Below are 17,653 nucleotides of genomic sequence, written 5' to 3' on the forward strand. Positions count from 1 at the left end.
CACATCTTCTTGATTTCTTCACGGAATGGCATTTTGTAAGACATTGTCTAAAATACTGTGTTCAAGTAAATTTTTGGAAGTACAACAGAAAGTTTGATAGATGTTCTGCCATACCTGTTTACTTTTCTTCCTGAGCACAGGGATAAGCTACATTTTCCAACCACCCCTATGTTTTTTATCTAGCAAGAGAGAATTCACAATTGCTAGCTCTGGCCCCCAAATCTCTTACATGCAATTTTCTCTGCTTTTTTTTTCCCCCCATCTTCATGTTGACAGGGATAGAGATGTCCTCATTGGTGATTTCTGAAGCCTGCAATGGAATATAGTGGAGACATATAATGGAAGAAATAAGGTGTAATAACTAGCATTGAAGATGACTCCCAATAATTTTCATGCTTTTGTGTAGTTTTTTCCCAAATTGAATCAGGACTGATCTGTGTAGCACATAAGACATTTTGGAAGTGAGGTTGTATGATTCTTTTTTTTTTTTTTTTTATTAAATTTATTGGGATGAAAATTGTTAGTAAAATCACATAGATTTCAGGTGTACAATTCTGTATTACATCATCTATAAATCCCATTGTGTGTTCATCACCCAGAGTCAGTTCTCCTTCCATCACCATATATTTGATCCCCCTTACCCTCATCTCCCACCTCCCACCCCCACCCCCCTTACCCTCTGGTAACCACTAAACTATTGTCCGTGTCTATGAGTTTCTGTTTCTCATTTGTTTTTCTTGTTATTTTGTTGTTTTTGGTTTATATACCACATATCAGTGAAATCACATGGTCCGCTGCTTTTTCTGTCTGACTTATTTCGCTCAGCATTACACTCTCAAGATCCATCCATGTTGTCACAAATGTTCCTATATCATCTTTTCTTACCGCCGAATAGTATTCCATTGTGTATATATACCACAACTTCTTTATCCATTCATCTATCGAAGGACATTTTGGTTGTTTCCATGTCTTGGCCACCGTAAACAAAGCTGCAATGAACATTGGAGCACACGTGTCTTTTGTATGATTTTTAAGGAAAGGTCATCAAAAACATTGCAGCTCCCACTTCTGTTTCTTGACATCCTTCTTCTGCCATGGGGACACCCAAGCAGCCCTTGGGAGAAGCCCATGGGGAGAGAAAATGAGGTAGCTGCCAGCACCTAACATACAAGCTTTCATACTTAGTCAAACTTCCAGATGACTGCATCTCCAGCAAATATCTGACCCTTTATGAGAAACTCTTAGCCGGAACTGTCCAGCCAAGCTGCTCCTGAATTTCTGACCCACAGAAACTGTAGGGTACAATAAATGTATTGTTATTATTGTTGTTGTTTAAGCCATTTTAATTGATGAGTAGCTTCAACTTAGGAGTAACTTGTTATATAGCAATAGATAACATATCTAGTGACCTGATACGTAGGTTGAATGAAAGTCTCCCAATCAGGAATAGTTGCATTGGACTTAATTGAGCAAAGGTGGATTTTCATTACGTAACCAACTAAAATTTGTTTCAGCACTTTGCATTAGCTTAACTAATACAGTGAGTGTCTAAGTTTCTCAACCTCTGGACTTCGGACTTACTGACGTTTTGAACTAAATAGTTCTTTGCAATGGGAAGATGTCCTACACCTTGTAGGATATTTAGCAACATTTGATTTCTGCCCTCTAGATGCCAGTGGAAAGCTGTTTCCCCAAATAGTGACATTCAAAAATGTCTCTATATATTGCCATATACTATATCCCTTGGGGTAAAAAATCACCCATGGTTGAAAATCACTGTGCTAAAGAAAGGTTAGTATTTTTTTCAATAGTAAGCTAGTGTGAACTTGGTCAAGTCACTTAAACTTGGTTTCCTCATTTATAAAATCAAACAGGATTAGACAAGTGAAATTTAATTCTGAAACTGAGCAAGTCTTGTTTAAAGCACTTTTTTTTTTTCATTTCTACAATATCAGTATCATAAAATCACTTAGTAATACCACAGGATATATTTTTTTAATGAAAAAGTGTCCTAACTAATGCAAGAAAGGAAACAAAAGGTATACAGATTGGGAAAATATAAATAAAACTGCCTTTGTTCATAGATGATATAATCAGCTATGTAGAAAATCTGAAAAAAAAAAAAAGTCATTAAAAAGTCCTGTAACTAATAAGCCATTACAGGGAGGTTGAAAGATACAAAATTAATATATAAAAGTCAATACATCCTGATAACAACAACAAATGAGTGAATTTGAAATAAAAAATTTAATACCATTTATATTAGCACTCCCCAAAATGAAATAATACGACATATGTGTGTGTGTGTATATATATATATATATATATATATATATATAACAAAAATGTGTAAGATTTTTAAGAGGAAAATTACAAAACTCTGCTGAATAAAATCAAAGAAGAATGAAGTAAATGGGGAACTATTGCATGTTCATTGATAGGAAGACTCAATATCATCAAGATGTTAGTTCCTCACATCTAGATCTATAGATTCGATGCAATTTCAATCAGAATTTCAGCAAATTATCTTATGGAATCAAGAAACTGGTTCTAAACTTTATATGGAAAATCAAAAGACCCAGAAAAACTAAACAAAGTTTATTAAGGAGAAGAAAAAATGTTGGAGGATTGACACTACACGAATTTAAGTCTTGATATCAAGCTTCAATAATGACGACAGTGTGCTATGTTGGTGAAAGAATAGGCAAATAGATAAGTGGAGTAGAACAGAGAGCCCAGCAGTAGACTTACATAAATATAGTCAACTGATCTTTAGCAAAGCATCAAAGGCAATACCAAATGCAAAAAAAAAAAAAAAAAGAATCTAGACACAGACCTTATTCCTTTCGTAAAAATTAACTCAAAATGGATCATAGACCTCTAAATGTAAAATGCAAAACTCTAAAACTCCTAGTAAATAACAGGAGAAAATCTAGATGACCTTAGGTTTTTTTGTTTGTTTTGTTTGTTTGTTTTTAACTTCTTTTTTTAAGACAGTTTTTTTTTTTTTTAGATTTTATTGGGGAAGGGGAACAGGACTTTATTGGGGAACAGTGTGTACCTCCAGGACTCTTCTCCAAGTCAAGTTGTTGTCCTCTCAATCCCAGTCGTGGAGGGTGCCGTTCAACTTCAAGTTGTCATCCCCTCAGTCCTAGCTGTGGCAGGCACAGCTCAGCTCCAGGTCCAGCCACTGCCGCCAGTTGAAGGGGGCGCAGCCCACCATCCCCTGCATAAGAAGAGGAGCCAAACCGGCAACCTTGTGGTTGAGAGCCCACCGGCCCATGTGGGAATCGAACCGGCAGCCCTAGGAGTTAGGAGCATGGAGCTCCAACCGCCTGAGCCACCGGACCGGCCCTAGATGACCTTAGTTTTGGCCATGACTTTTTAGATACAACACCAAAAACTCAATCCATGAAAGAAATAATTAATAAACTGGTTTTTATTAAAATTAAATTTTCTGCTGTGAAAGACACTGTCAAAGGGTGAGAAGACAAACCACAGACTGCGAGAAAATATTTGCAAAATACACTTCTAATAAAGGACTGTTATCCAAAACATTCAAAGAATTCTTAAAACTCAACAATAAGAAAGCAACAAACAACCTAATTTAAAAATGGTCCAAAGACTTTAATAGACATCTTAACAAAGAAGATACACAGATGGAAATTAAGCATATGAGAAGATGCTCCAGATCTTATGTCATCGGAGAAATGCAAGTTAAAATAAGAAGTTACCACTACATACCTTTAGAACGGCCAAAATCTGAAATACTGACATCAGGTGCTGGTGAAGATTTTTAGCAAGCCACAGGAATTCTCTTTCATTCCTGTTGGGAATGCAAAAATGCAAACTGGCATGGCCACTTTTTCTTACAAAACTAAACATACTCAACATACAATCCACAGATCTTGCTCATTGTTATCTACCCAACAGAGTTGAACTTTCTTAGAAACTTTCTGTAAAACTTCGTTAGATAACCAAAAAATTTCCCCTTACCTTTCTGACCTCTATTCTTCATCTTTCTTCTGTTTTTGTACTTCGGAAGTGTTTTTGTTATCATCCTCACACAAATCATTATCTTGGAATCTATTTCAGGGGAATCAAAATAAGACAAGTAATAAAGAAAGAGAAAGTCTGTACTGAATCTAACTCATTCTTTCTAATCTTTGAAACACAAGCAATCGTTCGTGGTTTGACCCAGCTCAGACAGAATGTATATCCTACTTACAGATACAAATACAAAGAAACAAAGAAGGCTATATATTTTTCAAGGAAAGACAAACACTTTACCTTATATTTGTAAAAACATTAAAGCAAACATAATAGTGTGCCAGTTCCTCTTTTGCTTTCTATCTTTGCCCCTTTTCATTCTTTTTGCTATCTACCTTCCTCACCCTGATTAGCTGATTACATGCAAGATTTGCAAAAACAATTCTCATAAAATATTTTTTTCTGATGGTTATCAGGACTCTGAGCAAGGAGCATGAAAACCAGAATGGTCCACTGCCACATGTTTGGGTTAAAGTGAAAAACAGCCGAGTCCAAACTGTAACAGTTATGCAACATCCCTTATCCTATAAAAATCCTGATCCTGCTTCATTGAGAGCTGGTTCAGGTGCTTCTTGATTTTCATCAGCTGAATAAAGCTTTTCTTCTCTGAGTTATTTAAATTCATTGATTTTAACATCTTACCTCATCCATCAAAAGAAAAAAATCTAGAAACCATGCTAATGCTACTGTAATAATGCCATCGTTTGAAAGCTACACCCTGGTTCCTTATAAAATATGACAATGACATAATGTTTATGTCACCCTTCAAACTAGAATGAGTGAATAATTCCAATTTAATTTCCCATTAATTCTATAAATAAAAACTCGTAACACTAGTTACTATAAATTTTGAAAAACTACTGACTTTCCTTTTAATAGCTTTTTCTCTTTTATTTTTTTAGCAGCTTGAAAATTAGTAGTTGTCATTCCACAACAGGGCTCATACCAATCATATTTTTCCCACTGATTCACTAATAATCACTAGTCTCCTACATTTTTCAACCAATCCAAAACATTCCAATGACATCAACCTCATGTCATTTCATAAGTCTAACTAGTTCTTAGTTCATGCTTTGCTGAGGAATCAAGAAAAAAATATTTACTAGAACAAATGTCTTTGTGCATCACACAACTGACTTACTCTTGGAAATAGGCACCCATCCATGTTCTATCTAAGAAAGAGTGGAATTAAAGAATATAAATTCCAAAGAGTCAGCAAAAAGTACATAAAAGTCCAGAATCTTGGCAAGAGAGAAGATAGGTTACAGAATACATTTTCACATAGCACAAATTAGAGAATCTTTGAGGCACTTTCTTCTGATTTCTCTAATTTTATTTTTAAAAGAATAAGAACTATGTGGGAAGTAAAGCATTGACATAGAGAATAACTTCTAAATCCCTCAGGGTACTGAAGAAAAATTAATTACAACTGTAGTTGAAGTTAAAAGAAAATCATGAAATGAATCACTATGTATGATTATGGTGCATTCTGACACATTTGTGGTTTTCTTTTAAAGCTTTCTTCTGCATCATTACTTATTTTGATATCATATTACATTTTTGTTGTAAGATGCCCCACAGAACAGCAAGGTGGTTCAGTAATGAGAGATAACAAGGCTATATCTTTGAGAGATTTTAGATTTAGGTAGTTTAATAAAAACTAATTGGATTAGAGCAATTAACTATATAAAAAATACATTTGATATAAATGATCAATTTGAAGTTTGAAATAAACCCCAACTGAAGCTTCAAATCTTGGCCTGATACTTTAACAGATAAGTAATATCAATAAACTTTCTTAAATACCTTTGGTCTTAATTTCATAGACTATAAAATGATTATTATATATCTTAATAAATTTGATGTACAGTATAGTCTAATGTGTGAAACAATAAATGATTCACTAAATGTGTGTCAATTTATTTAGATTGTAACATGAAATTTTTATTTACTGCCCTCAATATATTTACTGTTATTTTCTCATGACCACAAATAATATATAGTTAAGCAGTTGCATGCTAAATTAGAAAGTTAATATTGTTCAAACATGTTTATTGCCTTAAAAATGTGTTACTAATATTTAATTGGAGAGAGTAAAAGTCTTTGCTATAGTAAACATAGCATTTATTTCTATATTATTTTCAATATATGGGAAACAGTTAACTTTTGTTTGGAAATTAATTTGCAGTAGATGATTCTTAATGAATTATCATTGGAACATATTTCAAAGAACAATGCTTTTGAAAAAGGACATTAATGTGGTACCAGTGAAGCCCAGTTCCAATGCCCGGGACACTTCATGCAAAACAGATAAATTATCAGCATAAGTCTTATTCTTCGCATATTTAATTATACTCACATATGTTTAAAGTTATTCATTAGACACCATTCTTTTGTTCTTTCATGCAAGCTTTCCTTTATTTAAAAAAAATCACCTACTATATGTCAAACACTGAAAAAGTATGGTGAATAATTTATAGAACCTGCCCTATGGGGCTCAGTTTACTAGTAGAGACAATTAGGTAAACACATTATATTAGGTTGGTGCAAAAGTAATTGTAGTTTTAAAGTTTACAAATAATTGCAAAAACCGCACTTACCTTTGCACAAACCTAATACAATGTGAACAATGACATTATAGATGTGTATACAAACACTATATGAAATATGGACCCAGAACCACTGTATACCAATTCAATTGTCTCAGATCCAAATAAATTGACAATAGCAATTGCTGGTGAAATTGTGGAGCAACAGGAACCCTTGTTCATTGCCACAGGAATGTAAAATGTGACAGCCACTTTGGAAGATAATTCATCATTTTTTTACAGTGTTAAGCATGGTGTTACCATGTGATCCAGCAGTAGTGCTTCTACATGTACATCCAGCTGATCTGATAACCAATGAGCTTATAAAACCATGCACATTAATATTTACAACAGTAGCTTTATTCCTAATCTTTAAAAACTGGAAACACCTACGTTCATTCCATGAGTGAATGTATATACAAACTATGGCACATCCAAACATTAAAATATTATTAAACAGTACAAATAAAGAAGGGGAAAAATGTCTAACTTTAAAATGGAGATCCCCGACAAAATACCTCTTCCATATGATTGTGGTCAGTATCAAAAGTTCTAAGTCATGTTGACAGCTTATACTCTTGATGTAAATGACATTTCACTTCTGTAGTATTTCTACTAAAAACTAACTCACTAAATAAATAAAATCCAAATAAATAAAATAATGAGAAAATCATCAGAAAGATTGTTATTGAAAGGCATTTTACAAAATACCTGATGAGTAACTTAAAATTGTCAAAGTCATCAAAAACAAGGGAAGTCTCAGAAAGTGTCACAACAAAGAGGAGCCCGAGGAGACATGACAACTAAATGTAATATGTTCTTATATTTTTGATTACTCATTAAAACTATCTTTCTGTGGCTATATATATATATATATATATATATATATATATATATATATATATATTAGCAATCCCATTCATTCTTATAATCAAAAGTGCACAAAATTTGTTGATTTCTGACATTAACATCCTTTTATCCAGAATATTCTAATATTATCCTTTGTGTGTTCTTTGTGGTAATTTCAACCTCAGGCACCAATTCTTTACTTCTCCTTATACGTGACCTTCTCTATTTAGTTCTTTCCATTAAAGGGATGTGGATGAATTGTAGGCCATTGAGATTTTGTTAGGGAGCAAAGGTTAGCTGACACACATGATAAGGGGGGAGGGGTGTGGTAGATGAGGGTAAACGGGGTCAAATATATGGTGATGGAAGGAGAACTGCCTCTGGGTGGTGAACACACAGTATGATATGTAGATGATGTATTACAGAATCGTACACCTGAAACCTAGGTATCTTTACTAATCATCGTCTCCCCAATAAACTTTAATTAAAAAATAATTGTATATATTATAAGTCATTCAATATAACTCACTTTCCAACTTAAAAAGGTAATATTCTTTTCAATGGTTTTAGATATGCAAAGCATTGGCAAATATAAAGGTTGTTGATTTAGAGCCTTTCTCACATGCTCCACATAAAAGCTACAGTAATTTTTAAAAGGACTCTGCATTTGGATGTGTGAAATAAATAGTCTTTAAAAAATAACTAGTAGTAGATATATCCTGTTACAATTCTGTTAGGCAGATTTAAAAATTAAGTTTACAACCAAATAATCCAAATTTTATAAAGTATTTATTTAATTTTTGGGAAATCAATGTGTATTTTCTAAATAAAATGGTATGAGGTTTCTAAATGAAATTTTATTCAAATTTCAAATCAAAACATCTTTTTTCTTTATTTACTGAGAGTGTAAACTTGACTTAGCATCTAATCACAAAGTTGTTTTATAAGATGCATCATAATTTTGCAATATACTAAAATACGTAATTTTAGAAAATTACTGATTTAAAACTTGACGGAAGAGAGTAAAATCTCATTCATTTTTTCTTATTTTAAGAAATCCTTTTATATTTAATGGTTATCCAATATTTTGTTTATATTTTAGCATATTTTTATATTAAAATGGGTAAAAACCTATTTCAGAGCATCATTCCCAAATTATTTTTGAAGTATTCTTAGATGCCCTTTTATTTTATGTGTTTTTTTTTATTATTTTCAGGTGTACAAAACAATGTACTAGTAAAACATTTATACCCCTCACAAAGTGATAGCCCTAATCTATCACCTGTCTGACATCGTATATAGATAGCTGTTACGATTCCATTGACTCTATTCTCTAGTCTGTACTAAGCAAAATAAGTCAGATGGAGAAAGACAAACACTATATGATTTCACTTATATGTGGAATCTAAAGAACAGAATAAATGAACAAGCAAAACAGAAATAGACTCAGAGATATAGGGATAAAAAAAAAAAACTGATGGTTGCTAGATGGGTAAAGGGTTTAGAAAGCACAAGTTAGTAGTCATAATATTGACAGGGAGATATGAAATACAGTTTGAGGAATATAACCATTTTATTTATTTATTTATTTTAACGTTAGCTTTTCAAAAGGGAAATTTCACTCTCCTTTGAGACACCAAGATTTTCTATGATCATAGCTTTGTATAATGCTTGGTGATCAAGGGTGTTTGTACTGCTGGATAAAAATAATGCCTGTTTTTGACTATTGTTATCATTTGAACTTTAGAAAATCTCTAATTAGCTGAGAACCTTTTCCTTTCTTCTGAAATAAAGAGACAATGCTTCATGAAACCTTTAGAGTCCTTATAGAATAAAACCATTAATAATCAATGTCCACATGTTAAATCATCACTTGAAAACTAGGGATGATAAAGGTAAGAAAGAGCATAAGTAGTGGAGACATTTATGAGAATAGGAACCAAAAACGATTGATCAACATTTAAATGTGTGGCTTAAATCTATTTTATATGTATAAAGATATATACCAAGTGTACCTTTGTAAAAATAACTTCATTATTTAAATTTTTTGGAAAATTATTCTCATGGGGGTAAATGTGTTAAAAGGATAGCTAAAAACTGCTATTATGAGATACATGAAGGAGAAAGGGAAAATATTGGATGCTTTCCAACCACCATCTGCTGTCAGTTTTAGCTTCATCTATAAAACATATTTAAACAGCTAGGCAATGTGAAGGTTACATGTAACTTTTCTGTTTGCAAACAGCATTCAGGGAAGATTGAGTCGGGGATTTTTAAAGTTTTGTGAACTAAAAATGTTCAAGAAAAATAATGGAGCAATTGAAGAGAAAAATCAGGCTTTGTAACCTCTGTGTACCTCAGTTTATCTACAAAGTGGAGTGATAAAAATGACAATATTGGAGTACTGCTTGCAGGTTTATTTGAGTTAATATATGGAAAGGGCTTAGAAGAATTCTTGTCATATGTTAAGTACTATATTACCATGTGTCGTCCTATTCAGCCCTCTTCGGAATTAGTCCTCTGTAGTGTAGCTCCACTCTCTAAGGAAGGAAAACATGAGGTTCACTCTTGAGAAAAAGGCTAAAACCGTACAGTATATCCCAAAAACTCAGAGTGCTCTCTCTCTAAATGGTAAATGTGAAAAACTTAATACTATGTCTCCAGTGTAATACATATATCTACCAGGGCAATCAATGCCACCTTTAAATTATGGGAACAATTTTGTAGTCTTGCATATATCTGTATCAAATGTGACTTATTCTCCACCAAATTTAAATCTTTGCATGTTTCTATTATAGCTGTGGTTTGCTATACGTATACATATTGCCCAAACATCATCTTGCCTTTTCAGTTGTAAAGCATTTAAAATGAATTTTCTTTATTTCTAGATAATAGTTATATAATATATAATTTTATATCATGGTTACAAATTTTAGTTACATCCCAAGGATAAAAGAAGAAAAGACAAGAACAATGACTGGAAAAGTACTAGACAATTCATAACTATTCAAATTGAAGCAAAAAGACATAGACGAGATGAAATTTAGAGGAGGCACTTTTCTTATATGCATCATTATACACTAAGCAATGTTCTGGTCACCCAAAATTAACTCTCCACCTTAGCTGAACATTGGATTATTTTTAGAGTTTAAGAAAATTTGAATCTTCCTAATATCAAATAAAAATTATGAAATTTTTTTTAAATACAATTTTCCCATTTTCCTGTCAAATCTTGGGTAGTTCACCTTACTTCTTCAATCATCAGTTTACCTAGAAAATGAAAGCTGTGTATAAGTTGAAGGCTTTCTAGCTTTGGACTTCTCTGAATGTATGTAAATGATAATTTACATTCACTATTTTAAAGAGTCACGGCAAAAAATGCCAACAGTGGACATTTACCTGAATGCACCGTCTTGGCACATCTATTACTAATTTCTTAATTGGATTTCAAATATTAACAATCCCATTAATTAATAAATACATTTATGCAGGTGAAACTATATTGCAATGAAAACATGCTATACTTACTTAGTTGACTGTGCTAATATCAGAAGCACATTTGGGATTCAATCTCTTACATCACTTTAGTGGTTGCCCATGATATAGACATATATGTCTAGGCTTTGGCATGTGACCGATACATCTTTGACTCTTGACTTTGCCACTTTCTACATGTCATCTTCAGTAAGTATTTCATATCTCTGATCTTAATTGTTCCTGAAGCTGAAATGGAAATATTAGCAATCTTATTGGTTGAGAATTAAAAGGGATAAAATATTTAGTTCCGGCTCATCATAGCTCTTCAAAATACACTTACCTGTCTCCACTTGGAATAATTACATAGTATAATAGCATTTTTATACATTGGTTTTTATTTCTCCTGTGCCATGCTCATCAAGTCATTTTTTAAAAAGGTAAACAAAGAAAGCTATTCGTCAGTTGTAAGCTACTGCTCTAATGAAATATTGTATTTAAGAGGCATAATCCTATGCAGTCAACATACTTTTACCAAATACCTCCTAGATGGGACTTTACCTTTCCCTGAAGAACAGCATTGTTTTATTCATTCATTTACCTTTGTGTTACTGTGCAAAAATATGCTCAGAGTACTCAGTGCAGCTATTATTTGCTGATAGCGATGAATGCATAATATACTATTATTGGAACAAATTGAGAGCCAATAAGTATTAGAAGAAATGTCTGTTATTTTTCAGAGCAAAGAAACATTTACCCCTCGGTGGCTATCTGTATCATCATGTGGATTTCTATTTTTAAATTGATTGAGCCACAAATGAGCACTTCCCTGAGCTTTCAAAATTGCAGATTATTAGATCTGAGGTTCAGAAATAATTGCTTTCAGAGAGAGGATTTAGTTTGTCATCTGCTCAATTCCATATTTTTATGACAGCCTGTTTACTTTGGTTTAGAATCAAGATATCCTTATTACCTCCACTGTCATTGTCTGTCGCTTAACATGTGTGGCTGGGGATAAGAACGACCAAGAATGCAATAAAAAAGAAGAAAGCCTAAACATCTGAGTTTATTGACTTACTCACTTTTCATAGATGAATGAGACCAGAATGAGTTCGGAAAATATGTGCAGTGAATGGAGGACTGAGAAAACAAAGAGGAAAAAAAAAAAGGCATTTCATTAGATATTCAAAGACCATAATCTATGGAGAAAGAGTTACAGAAAAAATGATGTTTCATGGGATTTTGTGCACGAGGCAGTAGGAACACCAATGCTGGTTTGAAACCTGGAGCATAATTTCTGAGTTACTGCTCTATGGGGGTGAAGGGACATTGCATCATACGTTCTGGCTGCAATGATGGGAATCATTCCTTAAGAAGTTTGGATCACAGATGTCAAAATTGAACTTCTTGGGCTTTGATCCAACATTATTGCTCTACTCATTAGTCTCTGAGTATACATACCAGGGTCTCTGGCCTCATATATTCATGCTTGGCAACTAAGTTACATCAAATCACCAAAAGCAATTAAGAAATTGATCTAGCTATGCCACACCGTAAAGTAAAAGGATGAATTGTATGTCAAAAAAGCAAATCACTTATTGACACTGACAGATTTGTGTGGAAAGAAGGGTCACTTAGATCAACAGATACACATTCTATTTGTGGCAGGAAAGCCTACTTGGAAACAAAGTAGTAACAGAAACTTGCATTACAATAAGAAAGCTGGATCTACAAAGAGTTAGAATCAATGCTTGATATCAAGCAAGAATAAAATCAAATTATTAACATCTGAGATATTTGTTTCATTAATGATATGTACCTTTCGGAGAGTCTTAGAATTAGGTGACAATATATCCCAATTTGCCCAGGAAAACCCTGCTTTGTTGAACCAGCACAACTTTTCTTTTCAAATCTTTCCCAGTTTGGATTCTTGAAAGTTTCATCCTTGTATAGTTTTGACAACAATGTAATAAATTATGACTCTATAGTTCTTTTTGTTTATAAGGATGAGGTGATGCAAGCAAGTATCTAAACTTTTGGTTTTCTTAAAATTAATGTCACAGTTACTATTAAGTATTTGAGTCAATTTGCATTGGTCTTTTTTTTCTTAAATCCATTTATCTTCTATAGAGCCCAATACTGTGATGAGATTAGAAAGACACTAAATTTTAATCTGTATCATATAAATGACCTACATTATTATTTTGTGCTTGAGGTTTACACATTCTAACATCTAACGTCCTGACTATTTTACACATAAACATTGACTGATCAATTAGATTGTGAACATCCCTCTGTTGACCCTTTCTTCCTCCATAAAAGCTACTTCTCTTGTGAATTTTTATTCTCCATTTACATTCTTAATCTCCACTTTTCAGTGCTATTTTCTGCCTTTTTATATACAAAAATATTATTCTTCCTACGTACTTGCTGTCTTGTGGACACCTCTTACTGCATATCTCACAGATACCTATACTCAACATGCTAAAATTATACCATTTAATTTATATTAAAGATTTTCTCCATTTTTAAAAAAATAAAATGTAAATTTCACAAGCTGATTGCAGGGGCTTCCCTAAACATAGTGTGATAAAAAGAAAGGAAGGAAGGAAGGGAGGAAGGAAGGAAGGAAGGAAGGAAGGAAGGAAGGAAGGTAAAAAAACAGGAAAGGTAAAGCTAAAATTAGATCAAATATCACAACATATTTGCATGAAATACTCATTTGGGGCGGCACAGAAGAGATGATATTCTGCAGAGAGAGCTCCCATGTAGGTCTGATCTCACTAGACTCAGGAGGAATTGTGAGCTGCAGACCCATAAAAACAGATTTAAAAAGATTAAAGAAATAAAGACAAACCATACTGAAATTTATTTAAGAAAACATTTTGAAAATTTAAATAAAACTTACATAGAAGTTGAAAGAGTGCACCACAACCCACAAAAATGTAACAAAAAACAGTTAATAAGATTAATTGCATAAAATTATCAGACATCTAATATAAAGAAATACATTTTCTGCAACAGGATAGAATAGTTATATTATTTTATATAAAATGAAGGCCTTACAATACTAAATTCATATGCACCAAATTATATAAATCAATATTTATGTTAACGACTTGCTGGTTAAATCATAGATAATTTAATCAGCAGTTTGTGGATCCTTTTTCCATTTCTGTAAAACGATTTTATAATCAAATTCACGAGGTTAATATAAAAATTGAAAAACGATATCTGTAAAGTGTTCAGGTTAGTGTCTGAGTTTTCAATGACTGCAAGTTGTCTGATCATTCCCTTCTCCAGAATAGGAAAGATGCTTTTTTCTGTGTCCTTGACACAGTCATTGGCACATAGCAGGTACATAAATATATTGCCTGATGATGCTATTCTGTCACAAACACCTTGCATTACTATATGCTGGACACCAGAGGCACCTGGATGTTTGCTGTTTGAACTCCTTTAACCCATTTGATCTTATGTTATGCCGAGCTGAGTTCCTGACATCTCATACTGTGAATGAGGCAAGATTTATGTCAAGATATACAATGTCAAAACACTGTTGCTCTTTTCAATTCCAATATTACACTAGCTTTTCTGACCTGAATTTAAACAAGCCTCAGAAAAGAAAATATCTAGAGCTCAGATACTCTCAATCCTTCTGCAAATAGCTTTTGTATTTTTCAATACCTGGGGTGAAGCAAAGTGCCAATCTTTTAGAAAATTGTATGCACTTTCCCAATGCCATGAGAAAACATTTGGGTGGAGCCCACATCATAGAATGTAAAGGTAGGTGCATAAACTGACCGGGTCATTTTCCTAGTGTTTGGGGCACTAGGAAGTTAGATTTACAAACCCCACTTGTTGTAAACTATAAGGAAACATAACCAATGCAAAGGGTATTATTTGCCCAAGGAGTTTCCATCCTGGGAAGCAAAGCATATCAAAATTTCATTTACTTATCTACCTCCCTTCTGAACCTGAACCTCCTCTTTATTCCTATCTTTACAATATTAATATTGGACACTTACATTTTCTTTGTTTAATCTGCTTCAGATTGCTTTACTATAGATAATATTCCTCTCTTCAGGAAATTATTCAGTTACTCAAAGGCAGTGGTAAAACAGGAACATCATTTTACCTGCTGGACACCAGAGATACCTGAATGGTCAATAATATTTTAAATTCAGAGACATAAACTAAATATGTACATATGTGTGCACATGTGTATATGTGAGATATATATATTCTCCAAAAACTCTGCGTGTTTCTGTTGTGATATAGATAGATAGATAGATAGATAGATAGATAGATAGATAGATAGATAGATAGATAGATAGGTAGATACATATATATTCTAAGTTATAATGTATTCTAGGTTATAATATAATGTAGATATGTATGTGTGTGTATATATATATATATAATGTCATAATATAATGTCTTGATCTTAGAATTTAACGTGAACTACTGACTTTCTTTTCTATGTGACAGCTTACAATTTGTAGTATGGTGTATGTGCATATCATTGTTTTAAAATAGAAATGTGTTTGAGAAACAGTGGTGTGAGAGTCTATAGTTAGTGCCTCTCTAATCACTGTCCATCTGGTGGTGATGCATTGAAATATCTATTGTGATCTTTAGGGAAATAATTTAATATCACCTCAATCATTATATATTTAAACAACTTTGGGGAAGTAATATCACTAATACTTATGGTTCTTACCTGTTTTGGAGAATGCTTCTCTTTACCTTTGGCCACACTTACCTGTGAATATGCTTCCATTTTTTATGTTAACTACTTCTAGTGTTTGTCTTTCAAAGTCTTTGGAAGGAATGAAAAATACATAACTGATAGGATACGTTGTTGTTGTGTGCATTTGCTGAGTTTCTTCTTGTCTCCTCTCCCTCTCTTTATCCCAGTCCTTCTGTGCCTCCTCCTTCTTTTCTCTCTCTCCCTCTCCCTCTCCTTCTCCTTCTTTATTTCTTTATTTGTAGGAAAATAGAGTGTAATGATTAATAGCATAGCACGAGAACCAGCCTGCCTGGGTTTGAATCTTATTTCTGTCGGTTACTGTTTGTGTAACTTTTTGCCTCAATATCATTATTTAATTTGTAAATTAAGATGTTAATAGTATTTACATCATAAGGATACTTACAGACCTGACATTACATGGTCACTGAGTTTAAAACAGACCTGTTTAATAGCATGTGCACAGCATATATACATCTTATTAGTCCAGTTAAAATAGACTTACTTTGTTTCTTTTATGATCTAAGTACTTTTTTCTCATTTCAGAAAGGTCTAGAATGGATGATTTAATGATAGCATATAAAAAAAAAATACGTAAGTGTAATCAGGTCACAAAGCTTCTTAATAAAAAAATGATATAAAATAAAGACAAACAAAATGTTGTTTTGGTGATCATTCAACCCCCCTTGACAATAGAGGCTATCACCTAATAATATTAGTGGGAAAAACAAAAATCTCATTATGACAAAACAATTCAAACATAAAAGGGTAGAAATTCAAACATAAAAGAACTAGAAAATATAGAGATATTTAGTTGAATTGTAGTGAAGTCTTTTCCAAACATATATGGAAAGTTCAAAGTATTTACACATTTGACTACATCAACATAAATTATCTGTTTATAAAATTAATTGCAAGGAATAAAGGCCAAAACTGAAGAGGGGTACGGACATATACTGAAAGACCTTTTCATGTATGAAAGCTCTATTTAAAAACAAATACACTGAGGAGACATTTTTATGTATGAAAACTCTATTTTTAAAACATACACTCAAAAGGCTTTTCATGTATGAAAGCTCTATTTTTAAAGAAGTTGAAAACCCCAACAGATAAATAAACATAAATTAGTCTCTTTTAAAAGAAGATACACACACACAAAAGAAACAAATAAGCCAATAAAAGCATTCCCAGCATCAGCAATAATCAAATAAACGTCATTTAAATCCCCAAGGTATAGTAGTTCCCCTTATCCATGGGGGATACATTTTCCAAGATCCCTTGTGCATTCCTGAAATTACAGATAATCCCAAACTCTATATATACCGTGTTTTGTTTTGCTTTTTTTTCTATTCATAGAGACCTATGATAAGGTTCAATTTATAAATTAGGCACAGTACAAGATTAACAACAATAACTAATAGTAAAATAGAACACTATATACCAATACATTCCTGTAATAAAAGTTATGTGAATGTGGTCTCTCTCTCCCAAAATATCTTATTGTACTGTACTCACCTTTTCACGTAAATGAAGCACTTTGTGTGTTCTCTTTGTCATACCTGAATTACCAGCATCACTGCTCTTGAGTTTTGGGGCCATTATTAAGTAAAATAAGGGTTACTTGAATACAAGCACTGTGATACTACGCCAGTAGATTTGATTAACTGAAAAGGCTACTAAGTGACTAATGGGCAGAGAGCATATATGTAGTGGAGATGCTAGACAAAAAAGTGATTCATGTTCCAGGCTGGAGGGAGCTGGAGGGTGTGAGATTTCATCATGCTACTCCAAACAATGCACAATTTAAACTTATGAATTGTTTATTCCTGGAATTTTCCACTCAATATTTTTGGACTGTGGTTGACTGCTGGTAACTGGAACCATGGAAAGCAAAACTGTGGATAAGGGAAGACAGCCACAGTATTTTTTACATGTAGGTCTG

At 32.9% G+C, this 17,653-nt stretch overlaps 1 long non-coding RNA gene across 2 annotated transcripts; it reads right to left on the bottom strand.

Annotated features, from left to right (window-relative positions):
• Nucleotides 1-2,976: 2,976 nt before the first annotated feature.
• LOC109450810 (uncharacterized) lies at nucleotides 2,977-17,445 on the bottom strand. Of its 2 annotated transcripts, XR_012497568.1 has the most exons (6): nucleotides 17,227-17,445; nucleotides 12,044-12,101; nucleotides 9,969-10,027; nucleotides 3,997-4,086; nucleotides 3,745-3,826; nucleotides 2,977-3,226 (listed from the first exon to the last, which is right to left on the bottom strand). It is a non-coding gene; the product is annotated as an uncharacterized LOC109450810 (long non-coding RNA). The 2 variants fall into 2 exon arrangements; XR_012497567.1 differs by lacking the exon at nucleotides 9,969-10,027.
• Between the last annotated feature and the right edge of the window lie 208 nt (nucleotides 17,446-17,653).

This window comes from Rhinolophus sinicus, linkage group LG06 (assembly GCF_036562045.2).
Source record: "Rhinolophus sinicus isolate RSC01 linkage group LG06, ASM3656204v1, whole genome shotgun sequence".
Lineage (NCBI taxonomy): Eukaryota > Metazoa > Chordata > Mammalia > Chiroptera > Rhinolophidae > Rhinolophus > Rhinolophus sinicus.